General features: G+C 46.5%; 1 long non-coding RNA gene across 1 annotated transcript in view; it reads right to left on the reverse strand.

Annotated features, from left to right (window-relative positions):
• LOC109550689 (uncharacterized) overlaps positions 1-27,104 on the reverse strand; it is a 100,909-nt gene that overhangs the window by 53,806 nt on the left and 19,999 nt on the right. The window contains exons 2-3 of the long non-coding RNA XR_004522523.2: positions 19,601-19,651; positions 12,463-12,674 (exon numbers count right to left, since the gene is read on the reverse strand). This is a non-coding gene — a long non-coding RNA (uncharacterized lncRNA). The remainder of the gene's footprint in view (positions 1-12,462; positions 12,675-19,600; positions 19,652-27,104) is intronic.

Consider the following 27,104-nt stretch of genomic DNA (forward strand, 5'->3'; position numbering starts at 1 on the left):
GTCATAATTCCCCATCTCTCATGACTGGGCCACGTAGAGGACATTTTCAGCAGTTGTTGGTCCATATGGGAAGTCCTAACCCACTGAGCTGAAGTCAATGCGTAAGCCTGACACTGAGCCAGGCCCCATCTCATGGCCTGGGAAGGACTCCATGTAGCCCAGTCTTACCCAAGCTCTCTTCCCAAGGCAGTGAATCAAGTTAACAAGAACCAACCTAGAGAAAGTGGGTCATGTTAGCCAAAATTATTAGGAAGAGTTTTCCATTTAATTGGGGGCAATATAAGTCAGGGAACTGACACTTTACTTGGATCTGAGGAATCCACAGGCATGGATTCTATTTTCCAAATCACAGCATAGACATAAAATCAACACAGAAATAAGCAATCTCGATCAAAACAAGAAAAATGGTGATCACGACAAATCAGCTTCCTGTCTTGATGCAGGAAGTTCATGGCTTTTTAGTCTCTTTTGCTCTAATCACCTCCATCCACTTTTCAATCTTTAAAATTTTTACCTTCACTTATTCATCCAGTAAGAAGGTCAAGGTCAAGATGTTGGCCAAACCCTAATCCCCACTCAATATCCTCTTCCCACTACCCCCCCCCCGCCCCTCCCCAGCCAGCCTCTCCTCCAAAGCGAGCCTACGATAAGAGTACAGCAGGCCCTGTGCATTTTAAAGAGTTAGCCTATTCTCAACTATAAAATAATATGTGGCATAGAAAACAGCGTGTAGGATGAAAAAAGATCCTGTTTAGTTTCAGTGTGACATTTGCCTGGGGGAAGAAGTGCAGAGCTCATCGCAAGCCGATTGTTGAAGCCCTGACCAGTCAGTTACAAAGTGTCATCATTTAATATGCCAGTCGGATCTGCCTTTTCCAGGCCAATCACTCCTTTTGTGCTGGGGAGAGGGCAGAGGTGGGGTGCAGAGGAGAAATTGAGTAGCGGGGGGCTGGGAACAGAAGAATGAAGGGGGTAAGGGGCACACAAAAAGGACAGTTGCAGAATGTTTTATGGCTCGAGCTCCCTCCCACCCCCATGGGAGCCTCACTGGTGCCCACTGGGGCGGAGGGGCCAGAGCCCAGTGGCTCTTGGTCACGGTAGCTGCCCAGGTGAGGCATCCATAAATTATGCCCCCAAGCCCCACCTGTGCCCGAGACGTGAGTACACTGGGCCCCAAAGTCACAGAACTTACACACATCCCTAGAGCTGGGATCATCTTCTGGCCCCAGATGCTATCAGAAACATCAGCTTCTAAAGTTACGGGCAAAAAGGTCAACACATCCGAACCTATTACCACCTCCTGCAAGCTCAACACACTTCTGTGTTTAGACATCAGTGCAAGATCCCGGCTCCCTTTCATGACTCTGAGCTTTGTATCCAACTTACCATTAACAGGGCTCAGCAGAGGCAGGGCTTTTGACTCTCTCTCCCCTCACCACGGCCCCCTCTCTCGGTCTGTCAGCCTTTTCTTCATCAACTATATTTGTTACAATCAAGTCCTGTCAACTGTCACGGCTTACATACTGACTGCCAGTAAATATGTCTTTCCACTCATTAGACATTCCTCTCAGTCACCTTGGGATTTCTACCTTGTCTATCTCACTCCAAAAAACTTTTGTTCAGAAGTATGAGACACCCACTGAGCAATGTCAGCTTGCGGCCATTACCTCAGGAAGTGACAGAAAACACCCAACTGTCACTCATTAAGATCCATTTTTTCCAGAGTTGATGTAAGTCAGACTTTGCCCCCAAAACGAATCATGATTTATTTAATATATTTGCTTCTACAAGTGTCAGCTCATCAGCTTAAAATGTTCCTCCTTTAACTCTATTGAGGACTGAACAGAAAGTTTTCTTTGAAACCTCGTTTTTGCTTTAAGGCTTAATAATTAAAACAGAACCAAGAACAGTCAAGACTCTGCTCTATAGGTGCACTTTGGTGGCCCCTGGTTTTATAATTATATGTACAAAGCAGTCGTGTTGGAATCGTCGCCGGACACGCTGGGAAAATTGCCCCCCACTGAGCGAGCTGGCTTTTTCTGCCGGGCGCACCGGGCTGGGGCAAGATGAAATGAAAACCCAGGCTGGTTTGAAAGCAGGGACAAAAATAACAATTAGGGAAGCCAGGAGGAGCAAAATGCAGTCTCTTAATTGCTCGGCCCACGTGCCAGCGGGCAGCTCCCCGCCACGCTGCAGGAGCGGGGGGACCCAGGGGTCCCCAGTGCTGTCCAGAGGCCTAGGGGAACGGTGGGCAAAGGTGCATCGGCCACAGCTTTCCGGGAAAGATGCCCGAGGCCTGACTTTGACCTGGATTTCGGGAGAGATGAAAGCCTGCGCCAAAGAGGAAGGTGATTTGACGGGCTGATGGCTTCCTATGGGGATCTTCAGCCCAAGGTCATTTCCAGTCACCCTCCCCTCTGTTTCAGATTCACTCTGGTCAGCACTTTCTCCTGAGGGAAGGAGAGGTTTAGCACCTCAGGAGGGGCCGTTTGGAAGGTGATTACAGTGCCCCTTGATATCCCCTGGCCAGGCAGTAGGACTATGGCTAATTCTCCCTCAACACCAGAGCTTGCTTCCCTCTAGCCCATGGACTGGGGGCCCCAGAGTGAGATTAATCCTGGGCTCAGCCCCGGCAGCAAAAGGACTTAGCCCCCAGACCTACACCTGCAGCCACGTAAGGGTTAGTGCTATACAGTGGGGACAGCACAGAACAGTAGAAAAGAAAGGAGAAAATCCGTGTGAATCTCCCTAAAAGGAGATGGATGGTCTGGGGAGAAAGTTGGGCTCCTGTTGCCAAACATGTTCACGCTCCACAACTGATTATTGGGGTGCGGCATGGGGGAGCCCAGCCTCACCTGGGCATCTCGGCTCAGAGACACTCAAAGCCCGTGCAGTTAGATCTTAGGATTCTGACAGTCTAACATTTGGCCAGGTGTTCTTTTTGTCTGTGTCTGCATTACCAAGACAGAGCGGGCCCCATCTTCAAACATCTCCCCCACCATCTGGTCAAGGGCTCAGATCTCCTCCCAGGGCCCATCCTCTGGGTCAGGGCATCCATCACTGACAGACAAGCATGCCCAGGGGCAGCAGGGGGACCTGGAGGTTTGAAGGAAGAGTCTGGAGGAGGCTGTGGAAGAAAAGGCACCTGGGAGTTGCAGGGGCCATCACCCTGGTCCAGGCAGCCTCACCGCTCACTGAGATGACTGCCTTGGCTTTCCTGCTCCACGCATCCACTCCCCAACAGAAATGTTCTTAAAGTTCAGATTCGATGGCAAAATCTCCCACCTGCACTCACAAACCCCTCCCACTTAAAAGCATTCTAATGGCTTCCCACGGCTTGAAGGATAAAAGTCAAACTTCCTAAGAGGGTGAGCAAGGGCCTAGTCCCAGCTCTGTCTGCCTCATCTTAGGATCTTTGTGTCTCTGTGGCCTTCGCCAGACTTGGGTCCCCTGAGACAGAACCAGCTCTGAGCCAGCTGGTAGCTGGAGGGGACGATGGCTTCCCGGGAGATGGAGAGGAGGGGAGGAAGTGGCTGTGACTTAGCCCCAGCACCCTACAGTTTCCAATGGCTTTCCCCAGACGGTGAGTCTGATTGACTAAAACCAGGTCATGTGCTCAGTACTTAGCCGCCAAGAGGACTGAGGAAGTGGGCACTGCCCTTTCCCACTCCTGCTCCCCTCCAAGACTCATAGAGTGGAAAATTCCCCAAATATAAGGAGTTTCAGATGCTGGCCTCCAATAAAAGAACATGTCTTCTTTCAACTCAGTTTATTGCCAGAGTATAGCTTTCCCAGGAAAGCTGGCCAAAATCCCCAACTAGACCTCGTGAGGGCACGTTTTCCATCTCTCTAGCTCCCCAAGTACCAGGAAGAGGGCCATTTATTCACCAAGCACATCCCTATCCTGCTCCCTGAGCCGGCATGACAGGCAAAACTCTGAGGGAGAAAAACGCATTCAATACTGGTCTACGGGGCTTCCCTGGTGGCGCAGTGGTTGAGAGTCCACCTGCCGATGCAGGGGACGCGGGTTCGTGCCCCGGTCCGGGAAGATCCCACATGCCGCGGAACGGCTGGGCCCGTGAGCCATGGCCGCTGAGCCTGTGCGTCCAGAGCCTGTGCCCCACGACGGGAGAGGCCACAACAGTGAGAGGCCCGCGTACCGCAAAAAAAAAAAAAAACTGGTCTACGCATGGAACCCTTTCACGCTGCCCGTGATCCGCAGCTCCAAAGGTAAATCAGATATAGAAGTTTCTGATGAGGTTAAATCCATTTCTAACCCTTTACGCCGGCATTTAAAACCATCATCTGTTTTTAGCAGTGAAGAGCTTTAACGTACAGGGGGTACCAAGGAACTGGGGTCCTTCTCCTTATGCAGCACCAGGAGGCAGGGGCTGTGGGAAATTGTGGAACCTCTTTTCCTCCAACCCTGTGAGGGTGGGTAAGAAACCCCTACCTGCTGACCTCTAAAACTGGCTGTTAATGATTTACAGCTGTGCTGAAATAGGGACCTGCGTTAATTACAAAGCACGGTGGGAGACGTTTGGGACTAACGCTCCTCCTCGGAGGCACTGAGCCCAAGGAGGCTCTCTTCCCAACAGGAACAAAAGGAAAGAGATGTACGTTCTTCCCGCGCTGGAGGGCTTGTCCCGGAGCCCCACTAAAATCCTATTTCCTTCACGAAACTGTCACTGATGAGTGACTCCTGCTCCTGGACTCCAGGAGCATCTGCTGTCTATAGCACTTGTTTAACTCAGTATAAGATCATTCATTTGATCCTTCATTCACCAAACCCTCATTAAGCCATGCTATGGACAAGCTTGAAGATCTTCTCTTAACAGACAAAGAAACCGGGACAACCCTGGAGATGGGGGTGGGTGGGGAATGACTTGCTCAAGGTCACACCTGTCTTAGTAGGTCCTCTGGGCTCCCACAGCTCCCAACAAACTGGTCCCCACTGATGGCTTAATTTCTTCCACCAGGGCTCTGTTCTTTCGGAATGACCTATCACCATGCACTTTAATCTACTGACAAGTCCCTCGACGCCATCAGCCTGTGAGCTCCTAGATCAGTAATTCTCAACCCTGGCTGCACATTGGAATGAATAAGGAGAATTTTTTTTAAATACCAGTGCCTGGGTTCCACCCCACAGAGGTTCCGATTTAACCGGTATTGGGCTTGGCCTGGGCATTGGGATTTTCACCACCACCGCTACCTCCAGGCGATTCTGACAGGTATCCAAGATCGAGAAGCACCATTCTAGAACACTGCTGCTCCTAATTTAGCGAGCATACACATCACATTGTGGCAATCTTGCTAAAAGGCAGGTTCTGATTCCGGAGGTCTGGGCTAGGGCCCAGGATTCAGCATTTCTGACAAGCTCCTGAATGATGCTGATGCTGCTGGCCTGTGAGCCATACTTTGAGTAGGAAGGCTCTAGAACAGGGTTCACAGTTAGGGCTATATATAATTCTTAACTGGGGGAGGGGGCAGTGCAGAGAGTACTGTCCTGTACACTGTAGGATTTTTAGCAGCATCCCTCCACCCACTAGATGCCAGTAGTACCTCCCCCAGTTGTGACAGCTAAAATGTCTCCAGACAACACCACATGTCCCCTTGGGTGGGAGAAACACAATCACCCCAGTTGAGACCCACTGTTCAAACGTTGAATCTAGCATCATTGAGTCCTCTATCTCGTGATCCAAAGTCCTTTCACTATACCACGTTGCCCTATTAACTATCTTTTCACACTCATCTTACTTACTATATTTGTAAATTACTTAATATTGCATCCCATTTCATTAACTCATCAGTGATTCAACAAGTACTTGGTGAGTGCCCAGCAATGCACTAAGCCTAGGGATCCCAGCAAAGGTAGCTAAAAGCTATGCCTGCAATAGCTCTTCGCTCCTTGATACAGCCCTTGAAAGTAGGGCCTAGGGCCAGCCCCATTTTACAGATAAGACAACTGAGGTTAGAGAAACTAAGTAACTTGCTCCAAATCACAGATCTAGCAAATTAGAGAAACAAAACGCAAAGATGAATAGGATACAGATGCTTCCTTAATGGAGTTCATGATCATGCAGCCAACATAGGCACATCCATGCTCCTGACCCTACCTTGGTGCGAACAGCACTAGATCAGTAGTCAGGGCAGAGTGAGATTTTAGAAAGCACGACTTCACTTAGTATATGGGGAAGGAATCCATCTATGTTTTTGTTTTTAATTCCTGTCTCCACTAATGAATTGATGGATCCAAGCCCTGGTGATTGAGAGCTGCTAAATCACAGAGAGACGGCGGACATCCAGTGCCTCCTGGTGGAAGAACACAACACCCCTAGGAATGTGATCAAGGCCCCAGATGGAGCTATCAATTCACAAGTAGCACAGAGGACAGAGGAACACATTAAACTACACCACAGGGATGCAGTCGACAAAGTCCAGACTGTGGGAAACTGTGGGACAAATGACTTGGATTTCTTACATAGATGACTTTCAAGGCGAAAGAGAGAGAGAGAGAGAGAGAAGGAGGGAGAAAGGGAGAGCTTATAGATTAAAAACACTTAAAAACATTTCAATCATTTGCAATAAGTAGACTTAACTTGAATCATGATTCAAACAAACAACTGTAAAAAATATAAGAAGGGTAGAAATCTAAACACTGGATATTTGATGACATTAAGAACTTACTGTCGGGCTTCCCTGGTGGCACAGTGGTCGAGAGTCCGCCTGCCGATGCAGGGGACACGGGTTCGTGCCCCGGTCGGGGAATATCCCACATGCCATGCAGCGGCTGGGCTCGTGAGCCATGGCCGCTGAGCCTGTGTGTCCGGAGCCTGTGCTCCGCAACGGGAGAGGCCGCAACAGTGAGAGGCCCGCGTACCACAAAAAAAAAAAAAAAAAAAGGGATCCTACAATATGATGTCCTTTATGACTGGCTTATCCACGTTGTAGCATGTATCACTACCTCGTTTCTTTTCTTGGCTGAATAGCGCTCCCCTGTATGGACAAACCACCGTTTACTTATCTACTCATATGTTGATGGGCATTTAGGTTATTTCCACTTTGGGGTTATTGTGAATACTGCTGCTATGAAGGTTCGTGTACAAGTTTTTGTGTGGACATATGCTTTCATGTCTCTTGGGTATACACCTAGGAGCGGAACTCCTGGGTCATATGCTAACTTTGTTTAACCGTTTAAAAAATTGCAAACTGTTTCCTAAAGCAGCCGCATCATTTTACATTCCCACCAGCAGTGTTCCATTTCTTCTTGTACCTGTTTGAGATTTTCCATAATTAAAAAAAAAAGTTTTAAACCTACCCTCACAGGCTGAGAACCAGCAAGGCATCATCGCCATGTCGGCATCTTCAACTCTTTCTAACCTGTCTGTGTCACTTCTACCCTCGTGGGCCCTCTGGGATAAGATCATGACCCGTGGTCAATCGTAATGCCTTCTTGTTTGCTAGGTTTTTAGGTACATAAAAACCTATCATTTGAAACCTCTCCCTTTCATTTGGGGGATGCAGTCTCTGAAGAAACCAAAAATATTAGCATCGGTAAATGACCTAAATCATGTTCCCAGAGTGAAGGGAATCAGAGGCAGCTGTCTCATCCTGCCTGGCCGCTAAGGAAACGTGTGCGTGATGCCGACTGCCCCAACATAATTACACAAAATGAAGGCTGCTCGGGAAAGAACCGCTGTGGTAAGATGAGTAGAGGGGACTGATGCTGCTGAGGCCCAAGGTTAAATGCTGGGGCATAAAGAGATGGAACCAAGGGAAATCTTTCAGCACGACAATTTGGGACGTAATGGCACCCAGAGTCGTGTTCTGCAGATGTACAGCAAGCACTTGGCTGCATTATTCCATCCAGGGTTCCCATTTTCTCTTGTCAAGAGGTCTTTGACTGAAGACACAATTGTCTTCCAGAGAAAGGCTGAAATGCCATGTGAATGACTCGAGTGATAGGCTATAGCATCTTGGATGCTCAAGAAAAAGTAATGCTAATGGATTTGTACACTAAATAACATAAAGAGGGAGAGGGGGAGAGCCCCTCCACCTGCCCCCGCCCCAAGGCACTGCAACAGCGCATCCCAGAGCTTTCTTCTGAGGCACTAGTAAGGAACTAAGGCTTTGGTAAAAACCTTCCTCCCCTCGATGCGGACAAAGGACGCCTGGGGTCCTGGGAGTCCAGACCTGACTCTGCCTTCCCCTTCACATTCTGAAATCCTCAAAGAACTTGTAGCAGCTCTTCCCTCACAAATCTGGGGCACGTAGCTCCCCGGCCAGCCTCCCACAAACAACGACTCTGACCCAGACCTGGTGCAGGCCTCCCCTCTCAGGTAGCAAAGCATCCTGGGAGATTCCCAGCCTGCCTGGCAAAATGGTCCAGCCCTTCCCAGAAGTTTATAAGCACTAGAAGTTTCGAGGGAGCACTGTTATGGGATAACAAGGTGAGAGAAATATAGAACACGAGCACAGAAAAGGACCTCTGGGCCCACCAGATCCAACACTCTCTTTTTACAAAAAAGAATTCTGAGAACCAGAGAGGGTAAGCAACTCTATGAGGTTACATTATCAATTCATGTCAAGCTGTGTAATTCCGCTCCTTTCCCTTGCGGAAGGTGGAGTCCACTGCAGGAAAAAAAAATGAAAGAGCGTCACTCAAGAATCCCATCTCTATGTCTGGCTCTGGGCATGAGACAGGACAGGGAGACCTAAGGTTTTTATATTCTAATATTTTAGGTAACCATGACCTAGAAACCGCATCTCAGGAGTCCCTTTTGAAGACAACCATAGCCTTCACTGCAGGTTAGTTTGCCCTTGTCTGTGGATGTCAGCAATGGAGCATTGGATAATGGCATTTGGAGATTGTATAGCCCATCCCTCTTTACACAAATGAGGAAACTGAGCCCTGAGAGCAGATGAGATTCCCCAAGGTCACAGAGCTCATCCTACTCTAGTGTTCCAATCCCACTGAAGGGCACCACTCACCCTCCCTCCAGATGAAGGAACCAGACACCGAGGAAACGCCCTCAAGATGCACCATTGCCACCCATCCCCCCAACCTGATCCAATCTGTCCCCAGTCTGTCACCTCCAGTGTCCTCTCCATTCCCTCTGCCACTAGCCTAGAGCAGGCTGTCATTATCATTTGCTCAATCCCTAAGTGTTCTCAAGCATCCACCCGTGACCCCTGGCCCCAGGCATTCTCAAGACCACAGCTAGAGCGATCATTTCAAAACCGAATTCGATCACGTTGACCACCCTGTTTAAACCCTTCAGTGACCCTAGAGATAAACCTCAAATCTTGATTTCTACAAAGCCCACCTGGCCTGGCCCCCGGGCGTGTCCGTGAACCACACCCCACACTAACTCTCCTGTTCAAGCCACAGAGACTGACCTTCTTTCCATCCTCCAAATATTATCCACCGTGTTCCCTTCTGCCCCAGGGCTTCTTGGTGAATGCTGTTCCCTCTCTGGAAAGTTCTTCCACTCCTCATTTAATTCTCTTTCAGGTTTTGGCTTGTGCCTTTCCTCAGGGAAGGCTTCTCTGACCCCCAACCCTCCTATGCGTCATGCTTTTATGGCAAATCTTCTTTCCTTTAGGATGTTTATCCCAGTTTATAATCATATGCTTCTCAGTGTGAGGAACATAGTCTATTTCCTCAGACAATAAGGATGAAGTCTGCTTAGTCTCACTGCTCTTACCCAGCACCTAGCGTAGTGCCAGACACTAGGCATATATTCAGTGATTTGCACCTGTATGACCAGAACAGTCGTGAAAATATTCAAATGTTTCTGTATCCAGTGGTAATTAACTACTGCCCCAAACCTCCCACGTGCTCCATGGTGTTCTAGCCATATCCCCTCCCCTGGACCTTTCAGACCACCCGGTAAGCCAGCGGCTAAAGGAGTAATGTCTAGCACAGCACTCGGATAATAATGGCTAAATATTTTGAATATCACTCCAGCCTGCAGATGGTAGGCACTTAATAATTACGGAGTGACTAAAAGAATAATGGTAGGGCTTCCCCGGTGGCGCAGTGGTTAAGAATCTGCCTGCCAATGCAGGGGACACGGGTACGAGCCCTGGTCTGGGAAGATCCCACGTGCCGTGGAGCAACTAAGCCCGTGCGCCACAACTACTGAGCCTGCGCTCTAGAGCCCGTGAGCCACAACCACTGAAGCCCACGCGCCTAGAGCCCGTGCTCTCCAACAAGAGAAGCCACTGCAATGAGAAGCCCAAGCACCGCAATGAAGAGCAGCCCCCGCTCACCACAACTAGACAAAGCCCACGCACAGCAATAGACCCAACACAGCCAAAGATAAATAAAAATAAATTAATTTTAAAAAAAAAAAGGGACTTCCCTGTTGGCACAGTGGCTAAGACTCCGCGCTTCCAATACAGGGGGCCCAGGTTCGATCCCTGGTCAGGGAACTAGATCCCACATGCGTGCTGCAACTAAGCATTCACATACCACAACTAAGCGTTCACATGCCACAACTAAGGAGCTGGCGAGCCGCTACTAAAGAGCCCACATGCTGTAACTAATGAGCCGGCGATCCACAACTAAGGATCCCGCCTGCCGCAACTAAGACCCAGTGCAACCAAATAAATAAATAAATAATTTTTAAAAAAAAGAAGAAGAATGGTAGAACTAGCATTCTAACCTTGATCTATCAGCTCCCTGTTAATTACTCTTTCTGCTTTGTCCTGCTGTGCCCACCCCGCCCCCAGTTGGCATAAAGCGTTTTCTCTGGCACTCTGCAGGGCGGCAGAGTCAGGTTCATGCCTGGGTCTTTATGAGCACCTTCACTCCCCACTTCATGGCTTCACAAGCACTGCAGCAGTGACTGCCTTGACACGGAAATCTGCAGCACGTGGTTGCCACCAGGAGCAGAGGCAGGTGGGTACACTTGCCAAAACTCTCTAGGGAATCTCTATGTCAGCAGAAGCCACATGGCTCTGGAAAATCCATTCACCCTTCCAAAGGGGTGAGACTTCCTGGGTGTTTGCTCTTAACCAGCCAGTCTTTCCTCTGGAGGAGCAAAGGGAAATCTTTCTTCCATTAAAGAAGATATTCAGGGCTTCCCTGGTGGTGCAGTGGTTGAGAGTCCGCCTGCCGATGCAGGGGACACGGGTTCATGCCCCGGTCCGGGAAGATCCCATATGCCACGGAGCGGCTGCGCCCGTGAGCCATGGCCGCTGAGCCTGCGCGTCCGGAGCCTGTGCTCCACAACGGGAGAGGCCACAACAGTGAGAGGCCCGCGTAAAGCAAAAAAATAAAATAATAAAATAAAATAAAATAAAATAAAATAAAAAAAGAAGATATTCAATTGCAACCATTTTTGATTCTTGGGCCACTGTCACCATGGTTGGGCTCCCTAACTTCTGGACATTGAAAAAGTGGTTCCTTTCTTAATTTGAGTTTTTCCAAAAGTAGACCCTAAGGAAAATATTTGGGTATAAGCAGCTTATTTGAGAGATGAGTCAGGAAAGTTCTCTGAGCGGGGAGGACATGAGCCCAGTAAAGGGTGTGCCAGTGAGGAGGGGACTTCTGTGGGAGACGGGTACTCCACGTCCCGGCAGAGCCCGGCAGACGGTGCAGCGTGCTTCTGAATATTCCGTCAGACAGGCAAGTGAGCTGGGGTTTTTATTCACCAATTCGCATCCCTCATTGGTTGAGGGTCCCTCTGGGACATTCATCCTCTGGCACCTCCTGCTCGCCCTGTGATCTGGTCAAGCAGTCAGGAGGCCAGAAAAGACCTCAGGCCAAGAGACCCACAAAGCCACTAGACTGTTTGGGAACTGTCTGCAGGTGGCCTCACCGGGGTCAAGGGATGTGTGCAGGGGACCTCAGTAGCATCCTCTACAGTGTTCAAGTGCCTTCGAGGGGAAAGCCCCTGGGGGCCACTAAGGAAGATGCATTTTGAGTGGCGGTACAGCAGGAAGAGCTTTGGTTTCAGAATGCAAGTCCTGGGCTTGATTCTCCTCTCTGCCACTTAACAGCTGGGCCACTGGTCTAGTTAACCACTCTGAACCTTACTTTTTTTTAAAATCTGTAAAGATGGGCTTCCCTGGTGGCGCAGTGGTTAAGAGTCCGCCTGCCGATGCAGGGCACGTGGGTTTGTGCCCCAGTCTGGGAAGATCCCACATGCCGCGGAGCGGCTGGGCCCGTGAGCCATGGCCGCTGAGCCTGTGCGTCCGGAGCCTGTGCTCTGCAACGGGAGAGGCCACAACAGTGAGAGGCCCACGTACCGCAAAAAATAAATAAATAAATCTGTAAAGATTATAGTAAAGATTAAATTGAGTGCTGTATATAAAGTGATTGGTACAGTGCTGGGAACAAAGAAAGTATAGTGCTGGGCACATTACTTGTGACAATTAGCATAATAATAATAATCACTATTAAAATGAAATAAATCATTTGTTCTTAGGATTTTCATGATCTAGAAGGCTCACCAGACTGAGGGTCCAGGAAGAATGATGTCTTCTCGAGTTTAACTGTTGGTTTTCTTTAATTCACTCATGCATCTGTTTGTTCATTTTACAAATATTTTTGAGCATGTCCTTCAATGACCTCATCAGCAAAAAGGAAGGTTGGCAATACTGGTGCAATGGTTCTTTCCCGGGTGCTTTCTAGCATTTACCATCTTTCAATCTTCAACTGTTCTCTGCAGGAAGAGAGCTTAGTTTAATGAAAAAAGAATATTATAATGACATAATGGTTTAAATATTGATACCTACTGGCTACATGACTTTAAGTTACTTCGCTCTTCTATACTTCATCTGTGAAATGGGCATAATAATACCCACCTTGCAGTAATACTAACAAGAGATGGCATTCTAGAAATCTCTTACAGTGTCAGGCATATGATAGGAAGGTGACATTGGTGGTTCTTTCCCATCATCTCTGGGGTACGCGTGGTTCAATAGATAAATGTTAAGTGGTGTTGAGAGGGTAAGCATTTCAGATCTCTGTGTAAAGGTGAAAATGACCCCGCAGGCCACACGTGCAGCTGAACTCATCAGCAACACATCTACGTCATATAAAAGGACACACGCTGCCAGACTGGGACACCCAGGACAGACTCTGATTCAGCCGGTCATGCCCTCACTCCCAACACAGTGCCTGCACAGAGTAGGGACTCTGTCAATATTTGTTGATAAATAAGTGAAACAAATCCAGCCTGCTTTTCTGAACAACAGCACAACCAAAAACAAGGTGACAAACAAACAAACAAAAACACTTCCAAAAAGACACCATGGACAAAAGACACCATGGACAAAACTAAGGTCCTTAAGGATAAGTACAGAGGCATTTCTTGGTACCCAGTGAGAAGCCTGCTTGGTCGAATTACATTCCAGGTAAATGGAATAAAATGTCTCCCAGGCCCAGGATCTATCTGCACTAAAGATACAGACCACTGGACTCAAAGGCCCTGTTCTGAAGAGAACCACTTAATCATTTAGAATACACGATGTTTAGCCTAAAAGGCACAAATAGCGAGTACAAGTGGCAGAAAACTGCAGGGCAACTCCTACTCAAGTGTGGTTGACCCAGCAGTGCGGGCATCAGCTGAGAGCTTGTTCAGAAAAGCAGGGTTTCAAGCCCCGCCCCAGACCTGCTGGAGCAGAATCTGCATTTTATAAGCTGCCCACATGGTTCTCAAGTTAGTGCCATGTTGGCTGCATATCATCTGGGGAGTTTTTTTAAAAAACTGACACCTGGATTCCACCCCTAAGATGCTGGTTGTTTGGTGTGGGATGCAGCTTGGACAAAGTGATTATTAAATTATTATTTAATTTTATTTATTTAATTTTATTATTAATTATTTAATAATTATTAAATTATTGTTATTATAATGCCTGGGGAATGCAGCTCCATTTGAGAGACCTGCCTAGACCTTCATGGGGCAGCCAAGGCAGGGAAAGGACTTATGTTTCCACGTGGAAAATTAGTTTCCTGAGTTCTTCATGGTACCTCCTATCTGGCCATTGGGAAGGAAGCTCTAATGTCATCTGAGAGCCAGGCGCACCCAGGCCAGGCCTCCACCTCGTGAGAGAAGGAAGTATTAAGCCCCAGTCCAGGCTTCCCTTCCCTGCTTTCATGTGTCCACCACTGCAGGGCCCTACAACCATCACCACAGCTCGTACATCTGGTTCCTTTCCTTGGAAACGTCTCCCCTTCTCATTGCTTCCCTCCCCTTGGGGACAGCTTTCCTGATTCCTGCCCAGAAGAATAACCCGGGGCCAGCAGGATCTAGCCCGGGAACGTCCCCACAGTCTCCTCTCCGGTCCAGACCTCCAGGTGGGGCTTGAAGTGATTACATCAGCCGTGGCCCGGGCAGCCCGTTCATCAGAAACGTTCCAATCCTCCCAGGAATCTGCCTGGGATAAGTACAAGGTTCTGGCTAATTTTAAATGTAGTTAAAAGATTTTCTTTCTTTCAAGGCATGCTCACTTTCCATCACCCCCCTTCTTAGAATACAGTTCCTCTGAGGTCTTCTCTTTTTATTTTCCAAATTTTCCCCCCAAATGAGAACACTTACAACAGATGCAAAGTCTTTGCTTATTTGGCCTCGTTTATCAGTAGACAGTATTTTTACAATGTAGAAAGGTTTTTAATGGGATGTGGAAAATGTCTTTTCTCCCCAACCACTAATAATTTAAAAAAAAAATCCCTTTTTTTATTTTCTTCAAATTGCTTTTTATAACCCATTCAGCATTTTCAGGGATATAATTAAAACATCAAACAGTTTTCCTGCTGGTTATGCTAAAATTTGAATACTTGAGGCAGCCACTACTATTAGATATTAAAATGGACTTGAGTATTTATTAAAAAGATCCTCTTAAGTAACTATTCATTTGGGTTTGCTCTGTTTAATATAAAGACAAGCCCCATAATGTGAAAATACCTGTTCCTAATAAAGTCCGTAATTGGTAGCAGGAGGGTATTTTTAAAAAATATAAAATATGTATTTTGTTCACTATTTTTCCAGCTTAATGTGACTAATTTCCCCATTCAACTTTATCCCTAAGGAAAACTATTGAAAGAAAGGCCATTACCAATACATGAAGCTCAGTAGTTTGCTTTCGTGGGATATAATTGCTATCAAGAAGGCGAGTAGGGCTTCCCTGGTGGCGCAGTGGTTGAGAGTCCGCCTGCCGATGCAGGGGACGCGGGTTCATGCCCTGGTCCGGGAAGATCCCACATGCCGCGGAGCGTCTGGGCCCGTGAGCCATGGCCGCTGAGCCTGCGCGTCCCGAGCCTGTGCTCCGCAACGGGAGAGGCCACAGCAGTGAGAGGCCTGCGTACCGCAAAAAAAAAAAACAAAAAAAAGAAGGCGAGTAGCTGGGTAATTTTGGTTTAAATGAGTACATAGCCTGAAAAAGGATAAATTAACCTCTGTAGAACAGAAATTAGATTCCAGCGAGGGATTGTTCTAATTCAATGCACACTGAGTCCGGGGCTAGGGAATATGTTGTCCAGGAGCAAAGGCAGCGAGATGCTGGATGCCAGATCAATGGTACAGGAAGGACACGGTAGGCAACTCGGGGAGGAAAGGCTAGGGCAGAAATGGAAACCAAGACTGTTTGTCTCTCTGGCTTTTCCAGGAGTTTGTAGAAATTTCTAGATAAATAGAGTTTTCCCTTCTCATGCAATCCCAGTGGGCTTCTCGGAGACTAAAGCGATCAGGTCAATTCATTAGACACGCTGTTATTGCCAGCATATAACATGACAATGCCGTGTCTGCTCCACAAAGAATAGTGGTGGGATGAATGTGTGAAGACCATGTGAGAATTGGCCCTCATCTCCCTGAGGCTGATTAACAAAAGTGAGACTGGTGAGCCAATCTAGACTCCGAGATGGTGGGTTAAGTGCCTTTCAAATGGCACAGACATGAGGAGCTCAGAGCAGAGTCATTGCTTTGGGTTCAGGACAAGATGGAAGTCTTCTCAGCTGAGATGGCATAAAGCTGGACCTTGAAAAACATGTCAGCTAGAGAAATCCTGTCCTGGTAAGTCTTCAACCTCCTAGAAATGCCTGTAACACTAGAGGGTGTCGAAACTCCTAAAATCTCATACCTGTGACTGACTACATGAACTCATACCACTGAGTTCAGTCCTTGCTTTCTTTGTGGGATGGAGGAAGAAGATTCAGATGCTCTGCAAACATTAACTAGCTGTCCACCCCCTGCAAGGCACTGTTAGATACTGCTGGAAAATGAGAAGAAAAGAGGTAGCGAAATGAGCGTCTGCAACTGGCCGTCTACTCGAAGATCGGGATGTATAGCACCCCTGCCAGCCAAATCTAACAACTGTAGGAAGTATACAGTAGGTACCAGGTGAGTGCCTGGGCTGTTGATGCTATGGAATGGAAGGGGAGGAGAGGAGTAGACCCCTCGGGTCCTGGCAGCTGGGAAGTCTAACTTAAGAACATAAAACTTGGACTTAAAGCTAGGACACCAAAGAGCCTATCCTGGGTAAAGAACTCTAATAGGGAAACACAGGAGGCCAAAGGGAATGGAAAATGCATTCCCTGGCTGAGACACTATTGGCACTTTCGAACCAGAGAAGACACGGTGTGAATAGGAATGAGAGATTTCCCAAGAGAACAGTTCCTTTGCCCTGTCTTGCTTACGCGCAGGCTCAGCAGCCATGGCTCACGGGCCCAGCCGCTCCGCGGCATATGGGATCTTCCCGGACCGGGGCACAAATCCGTGTCCCCTGCATCGGCAGGCGGACTCTCAACCACTGCGCCACCAGGGAAGCCCTCCTCTGTCCTTTTTAAGCACATCCCAGTCTCCAGCCCTGGTCTAATTTGATGAGGCTGGCCAGTGTTATTTTGGGAGGAACAAGGGTTGGAAGAGCCTCCACAGCCAAATTCTTCTTGATGAAAGCATTTTCCTTCTCCGCTCTGTAATCCCCACCGCTGGCCCAAACCTCCAGGCCCCAAGGTTAAGGCCCCTGCGCTGCAGGTGCGGGGCGCACCTGGGAATGTCACAGCCCCTCCCAGGGCCTCCCAAATGGAGTCCCGATGATAAACACAGAAGAAGAGATCAAGCTCTGTGGAGCCAGCGCCGAACGCGTCTCTAAAGCCAGAGAATTTTGTTTCGCTACCCTCTGCTGAAGTAAAAACAGCTCCAAGAGTATTCCCTGGGGTGTGAGAGAGTGCTCTCATCACAGGGTTCAAAGACGCTGCGAGGCATGGAGCGTAGCTGAAAGTGTCTGTATGTAATAACGCCTTTATGATGTTGTTTTGTTTCTGGCTCGCCTTTACCTGAATTATCTGAAGACATTGTTTGAGGCAATGAAAAAACATGAATAACATTAGGCCTTGAGATCAAAAATCATTTTGTATTTCCATGGTTGTTAGCCGCCAATATCCCACGCATGGCTCTCAATTTCCAAAGCAGCAGTGAAATGCTGGAGAGACCAGGTGAGGGCTTTTTTTTTTTTCTTTTTCTCATTTTTATTTTTGTTATTATACGCTGGCCTTGATTTTTGAAGCTGTTGAAAGCTATTTGATATGGCAAAACTAATCACGGGAGGGAAACCACAATTTAAACACGTGAGATAAAAGGGAGCTATGCACACATGCATGACGAGATGTCCACCCGGCGGAACGAATTATTTACCACCTTCCAGGATGGCCCCATGTGCTTCGGCTACCCAGCATGCCTTGAGGGGAGATGCTGCCAAGAACCTGGGGCCGCTCTGACTGGAGACCTTTCCGCGCCAGGAGAGCACGCGTTGGTCCAACCCTTGAAATGACAAACAGGCCTTTTTGTCTCTTTTGCTTTTTACCACTCTGCTCACTCAATCCTGCCTTAGTGAAGAACTCAGTTTGAAGAACTAAGTAAGAAGTTTGATTTTTCTTTTTCTTTTTTTTTGCCCCTGTTACCTAATCTATGAACAGTGTCCAACTCATGTTCCAACAAGTAGATGAGGGCCAAGACCACAGCTGACAGACGTTCACCTCCGGCTGACCTGCTTTCAGGGCTCCAGGAGCCGCCATGTCTCACAGCTAAAACCGGATGTCCAACACCCGCCGCGATAAGGCTGTTCCAACCGGGGAAAACAGAGCATCTGTTTTCTCGCCTGGCTTTACCTCTAACTGGGTCCCAACTTTGGACAGGTCAGTCCACCTGCCAGCCCTCCATTTCTTTATGCTTTCGGAATTTTCCCAGTTAGTAAACCTCACGATCAGAGGCCAAACGATGCCTCGGTCTTCACCGGCCATATTCCCAACCAGTTTCTGAGTCTCAGAGTGGTGGCCTCCAATGACCCTCTCCTTTTCCTTCTAGTTGCCCGTGTCCTCATTCCTTACCCATCTCCCAAACCCCAGTTTCTTCCCCTCTTCCCTCCTCTACTCCACCCTCATGCCACTTTCAGATTCACCACCATAAACACTTCTCTGATTCTGTCCTCATCCTGTTCAGAAGCCATCAGTGGTTCCCCGTCACCCCTCTGTTAATGTCTGGCCGTCATTACCTGTCTGTCCCAGCATACCGTTTCATCCTTAATGCCCACTGTGCCCCTAAATTCACCCATACTCCAGCCAAACGCACGTCATGCTTCTCACACACACTTGCTCGTGCTGATTCTCCTCCTGGAACACTCACTGCCCACCCTCAGCCCACCCTGACCCCGATCTCTGCCTATCAGATCTGTCTATTGGATTGACGGGTAAGAAGATGTGGCAGAACATTACTTGTGATTGTTCAGAAAATGGAAACAAACAGAATGTCTAATTGGACTGAAATGGTTAAATAAATTGTTGAACAGGCATGCGATGACTTTATAAACCTTAGCTTTGAAGAATATTTAATGATATGTGAACATTCATTATTGCTAGGTGAGTAGACGTCTAAGGTATTCATTCCACATAAGCCCGATTTTGTGAACTTGGCATGTGTATACATATGTGTGTGTGTGTGTGTGAACATATAGACATATACACATTAACATATATACACACACAGACAAAAGTCTAGCAGAAACACACCAAGATGGTGCTTCTGCTTTCTTCTGGATGCTGGGATTATGAGTATGTTAATTTTTCTTCTTTATGTTTTTTAGTATTTTCTACAATGAACGCGTATTGTTTGTGTCATTTAAAAGTACCATAAATAATCATTAGCTATGAAACAGTGAACAAAAGGAAACCTACCACTGCTCCAGTGTCATCTCAAACATTATCCTGTCCTCAGAGCCTTTCTGAATGGCATGCCTCACCCCCTGACCACTGACCTCTACCAGTTGGCTGTAACTTTTTCTCCATCAGAGCCCTTGCCATGGCACATGGCCCGTTCTGCTTTGTACTGATGTCAACTCTGCATCACGCCTGCATCTTCTCTCAGCCCAGGCACAAAGCTCGGCCTCCAGAAGTGCTCTCTACTTGGCCACACTCAGTCTCTGGGACTAAAAGGGTCAGTAGCTGGATAGTCTACGTGTCTACAGCAGCCATCCTGGACATCTCAGCACATCTTCCTTTTTTGTAGTTCTGCAGGGAACTAGGTTGAAACGAAGTAGCTCAAATAGCTTTTATCTATTCATTTCTTCAGAAAAGAAAAGGAGGCCAGCTCCAACTCACCTCTGGTCTCTTCCTGTTAGCAAGTTCAGGAGACACTTGGCAGTATTGAGCCTGGAATACAAAGATGGCATTCAGGGTTTCCTCATGAGTGTTTGTCCCTAGAAACAAAGAACATCCTCATTCTTGAAAACCTAAGTAATAGATGTATAGCCAATACTCCAACTGTGCCTCCTGGTTCCTGAGCTAGAAAGCATCTGTCTGGTCTGGAATTTCACAGCGATCTCTAGTCAGCGGCTTTCCCAAGAGTTGTCATCAACTTGGACCTCAACCCAAAACTCTGAAGTGTCAGAGGCTCAGCTGCGAGGACGGTCTCTTCAGGCCTCCTGTAGCCTTGCCACCAGGAACACTTCTGCAGCACCCATCATTTCTTTCTTCTTCACCAAGTTAGAGAAATGTAGCCTTGCCACCAGGAACACTTCTGCAGCACCCATCATTTCTTTCTTCTTCACCAAGTTAGAGAAATGCAATTCTCTGATGTCTGCAGGAGGGACTGATAGAAATTACCCAGCTAGGTAGTGGTTCAAACACTCAGGGAGAGTGGGATACACTCCCTACTTTTGAGGAGAACCAATGTATGGAAGAAAGATTTAAGAGTTACCACAAACCAACCTCCAAGTGTGCCCAGCCTTCTCTGCGTCCTCTTCATCCTTCAAATCCCACTCAGGTCCCATCCCATTAAGGAAATCCTCACACCACCATCATAATCACTTCCTTCCCTGAATCCCCACAGCTGATTCAGTACCTACCTCATGAAGTTGTATATAAATCATTAACAACGTCAACAGAGCATCCAACTCAAAGAAGAACGTGCAGGAGGTACTCGATAATGATCCCTAATCAGCCATTATATAGTTTTTATTAGTGTGTATCTGTTCAACTTTATGTCAGCCCCTTGAAGATAGGAATCCTGTCTGCAGAAGTAAAGCTTGGCTAGTCATCTCTGTTGGGAAATAGATTGTTCTAGATCTCAGGAGTCTCCTGGGTGGCTGAGAGTTTAACTCTTTGAGGACGGCACAAGGGTACTCCTAGAGGCTGCCGGTTCTGACCTCTGTCCTACAACCGCCCTCGACTCGTGACACAGAGCAGAGTCTAGGTGGTGGAAGTTGGCATCTTCAGGGACCGCTGAGGTGCGCAAGGCTTTCCGCGTTCCCACCACAGGGCAATCCTGCATCTCTCCTTGCTTCCCTGACTTCGGCCTCCACTGTGTGACAGTCTGTTTCTTGTTCCCTCATCATTACATCGAATCCCCCAACAGCCCCTGTAACTGCTTCTGATTGCTGCCACTCTCTGCCCACTTCATTCACTCTTTTCCCTTTGTCTCCTCTCACTGCCTGGGCTGTCATGTGAAAATGTGTGACCTCCCCAGGCATCACCAAGTGTCCGTCTCAGTCCACAGCATCTGGGGTCCTCCCCGCTGGTGTCCACTGGTCACCACTGCCACCTTGGCCTTCTTCCCCAAGAAGCCTCCTTTTCCCATTACATCCAGGCCAGCTATCATTCTGGATGGTGACAATGAACCTCAAGGTAATAGAGGCTTCTCTCCTCCTTCTAAATGACCTCCCGTTTCTGGCAGAGAGTTAAAGATGTTCGATTTTCAATAAAAACTGGCTGCTTGATTCAGGGAAGTAGTTAGAGAACAAGAAACGACAAGCTCAGGGCTATGTTCGGCCTCAGCATGTAAAGGATGAGCGTGATCTGCAGAAACTTCCTGAAGCCACCCAAGGCTGTGCTGGGTTTTGAGGGGAATGGAAAGTTTTAGGTGAGTTAGTTTGATTTTTGTAATTTCCTAAAGACATTTGACATCAGAAGTTTCTAGGGCTCCAGACGTCTTGGTCTCTATGGCATGACCCAGCGTAAGGCAAGACGTCGAGAGAACAGACACCGCCTGGTCCCATCGCCCTCTGCAGATAATTAACACAGCTAAGCAGATTCCTGCTTCCTACTCCGTCTACACAGCTCTCGTTGACGCTGACGTCTGGGACAGAGGGACTTTTTCCTCCTCAACCGAGGCACGTGGAGGTGACTGGGGAGAGGTGCACAGAAGATGAAAACACTGTCTGGAGAAGCAACACAGCGACACGCTCTGTGAACTTCCTCTGATTTGCAAATGCAATTCCTCCCACAGACAATGCAGGCAGCACCAAGCCCTGACTGAAGACACAACTCATGAAAGTCTCCAGGTCAGAGTCGGAAAAACCTCCCGCCACTGAAGGCAGAAGGCAGCCCTGGAAATAATGAACCACATTAACTAAGAAATCGCAAAAACCATCTCTATTAGACAGCTGTGCAGGTCAAAAGGCAACCAGACAGGAGACATCAAGAGGAAACTCAGGCTCCCCAGGATAATTGCAGTGCAATTAATACAGGGTGAGTCACCGGCCTTGTGGAAGTGGGATCCGCACGGCTAAGGGGAGCAGGCTCACAGACCAGTCCCCCAGTCTATCAGCAGCAATTCCCCTTCCTCACCATCTGTGGAGCCCAAGGAAACATCCTCAGGAAATAGGTCAATATGATGATGTCGCTATTAAAAAAATCAACTGCAGAGTCCACAAATATCAACACAGAAAGTGCATCCTCTAGAAACCTGGAAATGATTTCAAAGCTGTCCATCCCAGCTCAAAGGCCTGTTGGGTTGCTGATAGCAACTCGAGGGGACAGACAGTAACCAAGAGAAGGCTGAGAAGAAAAAGGGAGGGCAAGGTGAAATTGACATGCATCGTGCACCTACTGGGTGCTGGGTGCTGGGTATGGTGATTTCCTTCCCATTACCTTCTGAGCCAATTATTACTATCCCCATATAGATGTGGAAACTGAGTCTCAGAGAAGCTAAAGAAAAGCAAACCAGGAGGAAAACACAAAGAAGCAGAGATAGAGGTTGAGGGTAGGGGATGAGAAGAGAAAAAATATGAATCTATGAAAGGAAGGTCCACCACATTCTCCTCTCATCCCCCTTGGCCTTTTCCCCATTGGAATCCTGGACCGCACATGAGACAGAGGTTACTGTGCTGTAAAAATACCCTAGGGCTCTTTCAAGAGCCACATTCAAGCCATATGCAGGGTTGAACAATATCTCAGCCCTCCTTGAGCTCACAGCACACGCACCAAACCGGAGGGAGAAGGGCAGGGCTCAGAGTACAGTGGACATCCACCAGCTGTAGCGCATTACAAATGCAGGCTCTTGGGGCAGACCCTGCATCGGTAGGTGATTCTGAAGAAGGAAGTAACCACGAACTATGTTTTGGAAAATGCAATCGTAGAAGTTTTAATTCCTAGAATTTAAAGTACGCTGGTTGGTGTTACTAAGCTTTTCTCCCTCTTCCTCGAGGAGTACCTGTGGAGATGTGAGAACTTTCTGGGATGCAGAAGGGCAGAAGCAGCCTAGACAAGGGCCCTGGTTACCACTTCTCTCATCTCAATAGCCTTGTAGGAAAGCAAATTGGTCAGACTCTTTTAATCTCAGGCAGTGGTGTCCTGGAGCTGGCTGGTACCTGCTCACAAAAGCCAATTGTTAGATATTCAGAAATTTGCAAGCTGCTTGTTAAACCTTGGTAGCTTAAAATCTGCCACAGTGGGAGCATTTACACCATGGTAATTGGTAATTTTTTTTGGTAAACACAAAAAATCAAATCCTTTCTCTCTCTCTCCCTCTCTCTATCTCTCTCTCTCTCTCTCTTTCTCTCTCTCTCTCTCTTTCTTTTTCCCAGCACACCACTAGTTGCAAGTGGCAGAAACCCTACTCAAATGAGCTTCAGTAAGAAGGAATATTTATTTGTTGTTACAACTAGGAAGTCCAGGAATAGAATTGCCTTTAGCTATAGCTGGACCTAAAAGCTTAAAAGATACTGTTAAATCCTTGTTTCTTTCCCCATCTTTCAATTCTGCTTTTCTCCATGCTGTTTTTAATCTGCAGACAGAATTTCTCTAGGTGACAAGGAAGATGGCAACTCCCTGCCCCATATCCATATTCACCCAACTTTATAAAAACCCAAGGGAAAGGGATTATCCTCCTGTTGGCTCTACAGAGAAGTCCTGAGAGGATTCTGATTAGCTTTAGGACACATGCCCATCCCTGAACAATCACTAAGCCAGGGGAGAAGGAGAATTCTAATTGGCCAGCAAGGATCATGCATCCTACCCTGAGATGGGGAGGATGTAGCCATCATGGTTGACATTTGGGTTGTTTTTGTTTTTTTTGTTTGTTTTTGTTTGTTTTTTGCGGTACGCGGGCCTCTCACTGTTGTGGCCTCTCCCGTTGCGGAGCACAGGCTCCGGCCGCGCAAGCTCAGCGGCCAGGGCTCACGGGCCCAGCCGCTCCGCGGCATGTGGGATCTTCCCGGACCGCGGAAAGAACCTGCGTCCCCTGCACCGGCAGGCGGACTCTCAACCACTGCGCCACCAGGCAAGCCCCGGGTTGTTTTTGTTTTAACTTAGAGCTTGGAGTTGGTATTTGACCAAGCCCTCTGACTTAGGTGAGACAATGGACAACAAGCCCTCCTGAAATTAAAGGTTTTCTCGGCCAACCTGTGCACTGGAAAGGTGGAAGGATTTAGGAAGTCAATGGAAATCAGGCAATGCAGAAAGTCCAGGTAAAAGGACTTAATAATTGTCAAAGAAATCAGACAGGAAAATGGTAAGCATGGGGCAGCAGAGCCAGACAGCCCTGGATAACATCAAGTACTACCACATGAGTTGTTACAAGGACCAGGACTACAGGAACAGGGTGAGGCAGATGCCCAACATGTTTTGAAAGCTCAGTAAATGGTAGCCACCAGTATTATTATTATTACCTCTATTTTGTGGCCTCTATTCCTCACCTATAAAAGGAAAATGATGACATGACCCACTTTGTGGGGTTACTATGAGCATATGAGACATTATAGTACAGGCCTGGCCTACTATAGCTACTCCATATAAGTTGTAACTATCCCTATCAGGTAGAAACATTATTTTGAAGGTTCCCTTGCTCCTGCCTCAGCTTCTTCTTTGAATCATCAAAATAAACACATGACATTTTCCTTCCTTTCCTCTGAGCACGTCAAGAAATAGTCAAGGAATTAAGAAAACCATTTTGTCTCCAAAAAGAACCTTCTGGAAATGTGTTTCTCCAGCAGGTTTTCCAGAACAGGTGGGTTTGGCTGAAGGGAAGTCAGATATTAGCAAATATTTTCTATCATGCTGATTTCCTGAGAAAACGGTACAAGTTACTGAAAGTTTAAAAAAAAAATCCTCCATCTCTCCAACTTCAAAAAAGGCATTGAAGGGGGTATCAGTGAAGTACACAAGATCTTTAGCAGAGTGGATAATATCAATGCATGTTGCTACTTTTGATATTGCCTCGATGACAGGAGTGGCGGCAGAAGTGGAAGTTCAAAAAAAACAAATTCAGAAGAGACAAATGGGAAGAGCTTTGTCACTCAAAGAATAATAAATGTTTGCTATGGCCTACTGGGCAAGGCTGTTGAGGTAAAGACAGTGAGTTCGTTCAAGTAGCAATTAGATGCTATCCTGGGGGAAAGACCATCTTATAAGGGAGAAGCATCAATGTGGTGAATGGCTTTTCACGCTCCGAACACTGCCTATGTTCTTTTCGTACTCTTCAGGGTCTGCAGTCCCAGCAGAATATGTCAGCACAGAAATAGGCCCAGAAGTATATGCCCTGGGAAACTGGGCCAAGAGAAATAATGCTATTCAGGCAGGACCACAATGTGCAATGTTCAACTATAGCACCCATTTCACTTCCATTGCTTCTCAGGTCTTGGGAAACGCAGATGATGCTAGGGCAGGGAATGGGAGACAAGTTCTCAGGTCCTGCCAGCAACGCTCAGCTGTGCCCAAGTACGCTATGTTCCTGGGTTGGTGAATTCAATAGCATATACAAATGAGGAATTAAAATCTGTTATGATCCTAAATAAGAAAGACCATTGGCCAAAGGCCAGAGCTTTACTTCTTGGAAGTGCATCCTGATGGCTGCCTCTCCTAGTCTCAGGGAACTTCATTTCTGTGCCATTTCCCAATATGGGGGAAAAATGAGGATTTTCAGATATTTTTCAAAATGCATAATTTCTAGACGCCCTTTGGACAGTAGAGTTTCACATGTCTACATTTAAGGTCTTTTAAGTTTTGTGTCAAAGACATAACTCAAGTTTACAGTATAGCTTCTGTATTTCAAAACCAAGATAAGGCATTAGCATGGTGGCCTCCCAAATCCCACCCCCAAGTCACATTTGAAAAAGGAAGCAGACACGCATAACCTGCTGAACATAAAGGAAAACAGACGATTGAGAATTAACAAATATTTGAGAGGTATCAATCTCAAACACGAAAACTAACACTAAAGCACCATTTATTCAGGCAACAGAAAAATATTTTAGAATTTGTATAAGTAAGGTCTGCAAAAAAGAATCAGAAATCTTAAAAATTAAAATTTGGACAACAAAAATAATTAGTAAGTGGGCTGGAAAACAGCATGAAATGGCTGAAGAGGAATTTAATCATGTAGAAAATGGAGAGGAAGCATTTGGGCAGAATACAACTTAAAACAACAAGTACAAATATATGACGGAAAAAAACCAGTTGATATGTGGAGTCAAGATTCAGTTGTTCCAAATTTCATCTAATAGGATTTCTAGATGGAAAGAGTGCAGGAAATAAAGCAGAGAAAATAAATTATTTTAGTAGAAAACCATTATAGAGATGATCATTTATATTGAAGGGACCCACTAAGTTCCTAGAAAAATAAGATGGCTTTAAACTAAACATATCAAGTAAAACTTTATAAAACTGAGTATAAAGTGAAAAAATCCTATAAAGTTTTCAGGCAGAAAAAAAATAGTTTATCTACAAAAGAACAAGACTAAAATTAGAATCAGTATAACTGATTCACTTTGTTATAAAGCAGAAACTGACACACCATTGTAAAGCAATTATATTCTAATAAAGATGTTAAAAAAAAATTAGAATCAGACTTCCCAGTAACATACTGAAAGAAAAGAAGTCAAGCAATATTTTCAAATGTCTGAGAAAATAATTTTTTACCTACAATCTCATATCCACTCAAATTACAACAAGTGTGAGAACAAAATAAATATTTTTCTGACATATATATAGAAAATCATAAACTTTATTTACCACACATATATTCTGAAAGAATTACTTTTTAAAAAAAGTGAGCAAGGAGTAGATGAATTCATGACAGTTTTCTTAATGTATAATTAAATACAAATAATTTTGATACATAATGTATAAAAATTAATATTTGGAAAAATCTCAAATGATATTCACATGAGAACATAAGGAAATGGGGAGGAGGAATGAAAGCAAGCTAACATTCATTGTGTGTGTGTGTGTGTGTGTGTGTGTGTGTGTGTGTGTGTGTGTACTCTAGATATTAATAGAAAAATAAAAGGTAAAATACTTTTGTTAAAAGTGTATGGAGAGAGCCTCTGGTAATGGTACTCTGGATGAAATATGTTTTTAAAATTATACATATAATTATATAATATAT

This window comes from Tursiops truncatus, chromosome 16 (genome assembly GCF_011762595.2).
Source record: "Tursiops truncatus isolate mTurTru1 chromosome 16, mTurTru1.mat.Y, whole genome shotgun sequence".
Lineage (NCBI taxonomy): Eukaryota > Metazoa > Chordata > Mammalia > Artiodactyla > Delphinidae > Tursiops > Tursiops truncatus.